The following is a 5275-nucleotide window of genomic DNA, read 5'->3' as shown; positions in this document are numbered from 1 at the left end:
TTTTTTTTTTTTTTTCAAATTTCAAATAATGCTGTGAAATGTTTTATTTCCCATAATGTGTCTTGATTATTATTAATTTTTTTAAAATATTATATTTTCACTATAAGGAATAGTATGCATTTTTTAAAGCTATTTTTTAAAATCATTTTCAAAAAAAGTTTAAAAATGGGCCCCTGTTATTGTTTGGTAATAAAACAAGACATGACAGGTAATTTTTGTTATTAATGGGTTAGTTCAAATTAAAAGTTTGTATTTCTTTTATCTATTTTTAATTTGCTATTGGCCATGTTTTGAATGAATCCAGTCCTTTCTAGATATCCATTTTTTTATTTTAAAAAAATGATGCATTTTATGTGTAATTGTTTGATGTAGTTAAAGATAAAAAAAATTCTGCAAAATCAGTTGTAAATATTTTTGACTTCAGCTTAATCAAATGTTTTGAATATTATTTTTAATAGTAATTTTTTTTATCCATTCTACTCTAATTATCTGTAATTTATTTATATAGATTTATGTACTATGGGCAAGAGAGAGATATTATTTATGCATAAGATTATTAAATCAATTGACACTAGCCAAGTTTCAAGCAATTACATGAATGGTTATAAACAATTATATATATAGAAATATTATAGGCAATTGATGTGGTGATACGTCATTTTTACAACTAAACAGATCTTTTGTATTTAGTTTATTCTTGACTCATAGGCATAGCTAACGGAATGGATAGAAATTGCTTGACTACAGATTGTTTTTTTTTTTTTTTTTTTCAATGTTCATTGTTAAACTAGAAGAAAAAATAATTTTTTCTGGGCATCATCACCATTTTGAGCCAAATCATTGGTACAAAGGTAACAAAAAAATTAGGGAAATTGAAACTTTTAACTTTTACAATTTTTAAAAATTTGAATTTTTTTTTTTTTTTTTTTTCTTAAAGAAATTATTATTTTGAAATAACTTAGCCATGTTGTGTATTTCATAAAAAACTGAATGAAAATAGATAAAAATTTAACTCTGTATGTCAAATAATTCTCAAATTACAGCTGTTTAAAAATTATAAAACTGTAAAAAATAATGAATTTTCAAAATTTCAAGCATGTGTGCAAAAACTATTAAACTTTTTCAACACAGATTATATATAATTGATTTTTAAGTCTATTGCCTTATTAAATTTATTAAAGTCTGCACATATGAAGCACCCATTTTATGTCCTCTAAAGTAGTTTATAATAATATGAAGTACAAAAAGTAAATTATATTTTATTTGTATTCAACTAATAATTTAGTAAATACAAATATGACAAAACTGTTTTATGTCTTGAAATTTATCGTTTTTTTTTTTTTTTTTTTTTTTTTTTTTTTTTTTTTTTTTTTTTTTTTTTTTTTTTTTTTTTTTTTTTCAAGGAAAAAATCATTTTTTAAGCAAAATTTTTTTTACATTTATTTCATGAAATTTGATCCGAACATACAAATTATTATTGAAAAATTAGGATGTCTTGGGTATTAATAACTTAATTACAATTGAAATCAAAAGCCAGTGTTCATTTATTTTATACCTAATATATATTACTGGTCATGTATTGACTGAATCCAGCCTTGCTTAAATGTCCATTTAAATATGAAATAGAAGTGAGACATTACATGTGCAAGAATTTAATGAAATGAAATATAAAGCTCATCTACGAAAAAGTTGCTAATTTGTTTGCTTTTTGTTTAATGTTTCTAAATACTCTTTTCAGGGTGATTCTGCATATGGTAGTGAAAATAGTCTTCGGAGACATGGCTCGGCTGTATCTGTTGGATCCACGAGTCTTTCCAATGCTAGTATATCTTCTTTCAAAAAAGCTCGTGGTTTAAGAGTAAAACTTGCTGAGATGGAAACATTCAAGGATATATTGTGTCGTCAAGTGGATACCTTACAAAGTTATTTTGATGTCTGTGCAGAAATGTTGACTTCTGATGAAAATCATAAAGATAATGATGTTCATAGTAAGTGTTTTTTTTTTTAATATTCAATTGAAATGCAATTTTAATTTTCCTGTAATATTAAAACTGAAATCATGATCACGAACATTGGTAGAGGCTGCTGATAGAGTTAAATGTTCCCAACTTCAGTAGATTTATATTGGTTTATTCATATTAGTTTTTAATTCATTAAAACAAAAGCTTTTTACTTACTTTTTAAAGTTGTTCAGAATCCTTTTCAATATAAAACTGACTCACAATTCAATATATTCTACACTATATTAAGAGGATGTGCTCTTCTTCATATATAGGGGCCCTAGTTATGAGTTAAAATTAACAATCACCACTGGCTACAGGGCTAGTAAATATAGCAAATGTTGACAATTAAAAAATTGCTTGCTGATTGCCGCATTTATTGTTGAAAATTCGCCTAATGTGCATTTTATTATAATTTTTCCTTGATAAACATGGAATTATTATAATATTCTGAAAATTTCTTCATTTCACGCTTAAAATGAACAGCTGGTGCTCAAAACCTTAATACATCTAGGGTATCCGCGCACCTGGAAAGTCATGAATTTTGGTATTGAACAAAATTTGTCATGATTTTAAAAAAGCAATGAATTTAGGCGCCAAAAAATCTAATTATTAAACTGGAATTTACCCCTTCCCCAATTTGTTGGTGTTCGGAATATCTGAATTCGTAACAAACTCCCAACTCCCAGTCATATTTTATTAAAATATAAAATGTTTTTATCATGCTCTTTAAAAATTGTGTTCTTTCAAAAAATGAAAGAAAAAAAACATCATTTCTTGAGCAAATTATCTTTTAAACTTCTGTGATTTCAGAATTTTTTTTTTTTTTTTTATCAATTTTAAATTCTAGCTGAAGCAAGCCAGTGATTGGCGAATTATTTTTATTCCGAAATGAGAACAGAAAAATCAGAAGTATTTCTTTCCTTTCCCTTGAACAAGAAAAGTATCTTTAGAATATAATTCTGCGGAAAAAGGAAAAAAAATTACTTTTGAGCTATTTTATTGCTTGAAATCTTTATTTTCTCTGTTTTTTAAATTAAAAATCTATAATTATGAGGATGCAGAGTATAACAGTTTTTGTTACACCTATAATTTCAATTAATGTTATGATGCTTTTTTAAATTTACTATTGTGTTTTTGTCGGAGAAAATAGTAGCTTCGTAAAGTCATGAAAAATTCTTGGAATTAGTCATGAATTTGAAATTCTAAAATGTAGCTATATCCTTGGAAGACGAAACACTTTTAGATTATCTTCTAGAAGAGGGTGCAAGTGGTTAACGAATGTCTTTTTGTTTTTTAAAATTTATTTGTGTTATTTTCCCAGATAACTTTTCTCCTTTTTTGAATAAATTATTCATACGAAGTGGCACCTAATTCTGAATCATATTAGCTGATTTATAAATTTTTCAAGTTGATTTTATTTATGTATAATTCTCTGTAAGCTTTGTAACACTTGCTCCAATTTCTACTCACAGTAATTAAAATGCTACACTTTTCTTGAACTGATAACACAGCTTGCTTCCATTTATAAGAAGTGGAAAATGTGTTGATTAAACTAAAATAATATTCTCCAAATGAAAAGATGGATGAAAGAATGAAAATTATGATTTTTATTATTAAGCGAAACTAAGGTAACCAACTTCACTGATTAACAAAACATTCATTTATTACCCACATGAAAAAATATAGAATTTTGAAGGGGGGGAAATAAAACTAAGTATGTGTGTAAAAAAAGAAAATATGGAAAGTACGTCTGTAAGAGAAAAAACACACACCTACTTTGGAATTAAATTCAAAGTATTTGGTTGAAGAAAATTTGAATAATCTAGGTTCATCTACACCTAGTTTATTTCTGTTTTCTTTTGATTTCATGATATCAAGATTTGATTGTATAATCTTTGAATTATTTTTATGATTACACTCTTATTTAAAATTGTTGTCTCAAATTTTATTAATGAATAGTTATTTTTGTTTTAAAAAAAATTTATTTTTGTGCATTTGTGTTTACAAATTATTAAAAAAAGAATTTTAATTCAATTTTTTTTTCTGTATTTAGTAAATCTTATCTATAGCTTTTTATCAGTAAATGATATAATTCCTATGCTGTAATAAAGAAAGTAGCTACTTTTGATTCTTCATTTATCTTATCTAAGTGCTAAAGTCTTCTTCAGGTGATCACAAAAGAATATTGTATACTCAAATTCTTTTTTGCTGTGTTATGCAGAAAAGAATAACTGAAACTCTATCAACTTTTTTTATTCTATTTATTTGCTTAAAAAGCATTTTTACTAAGATTTGATAAAAAAAGATTTAATAAATTTGTTCGATTTTTACTTTGAAAAACTACACTGTATTTTTATTCTTTAAATCAAAACAACTGTATTTAAATAAGTTATCATTTATTTAATATTTATAGTGGATGATATTGATGATGATTATGATGAAAATATTGCCCTAGGAAGTGATCAAAAGAATAGTGATTCACCTACACATCGTTTTAAAGGTAAAAATAATTTGTTCCATTTGATTTGGAAAATTTTATTATAATTTAAAAATTCAATTTATATTAAACTTGAGATTATTAGATGATAATCATCTTAAATGATAAGATTATAAAATGTTGATAATTGTGGTTTTGAACCAGCAATCTTACTATGTGATTTATTGAGGCAGCTGATTTGAAGTGACAAACTTCAAATCAGATTTCTTTTTATTTGGGTGTTTAGTCTAAGATTTAAATTTTGCCAGTTCTTATCTTGGAGACTGAATTAATTGATGATATTAAGAATCTTATTTAATTGGAAAAAATTTTTAGTCTTGCTCTTGCTACTCAGTGTTATCAAATTTGTTTAGAATGCATTTCGAACAAATCACTTTTTCTTTTTTTTTTTACTTAATATTGTTTTATTATATATTTTATAAAGTACACCAAAACTGATTAAATATAAAATTACCTCAGCAGTATTTTTTACACAGTCTCTGTATTAACTTTTTAAAACAACTGTCAACAAATGTTTTTAATTACCTATTAAATTTTAATTTAAAAATGTTATTCTGTATGCACTTTTCTAAAACTCTACATGTTAATTAATTTTTGTGTATAAAAATGTGCAATATTTTGCTAGGGTATAGAATCCCTTGTTTGCAATTATTCACCAAAGAATTGCAATTGTTAGAGATTATTTTGCAATCACCTTTGTTTTCTGAAACAAAACAACTGCTTCTTCAAAAACTGAAATTACTCTCCTTTTTTTTCCTCTCTTTTTTTTTTTTTT

The 5275-nt window shown here is 24.9% G+C and overlaps 1 pseudogene; it reads left to right on the top strand.

The window, feature by feature from the left end:
* Positions 1-1738: 1738 nt before the first annotated feature.
* On the top strand, positions 1739-4547 carry LOC122273427 (ceramide transfer protein pseudogene; annotated as a pseudogene).
* Positions 4548-5275: the final 728 nt, after the last annotated feature.

Source organism: Parasteatoda tepidariorum, unplaced genomic scaffold (genome assembly GCF_043381705.1).
Source record: "Parasteatoda tepidariorum isolate YZ-2023 unplaced genomic scaffold, CAS_Ptep_4.0 HiC_scaffold_4315, whole genome shotgun sequence".
In the NCBI taxonomy this organism is placed as follows: Eukaryota; Metazoa; Arthropoda; class Arachnida; order Araneae; family Theridiidae; genus Parasteatoda; species Parasteatoda tepidariorum.
Note: the sequence above shows the minus strand (reverse complement) of the source record. Positions and strands in the feature narration are given on the sequence as shown.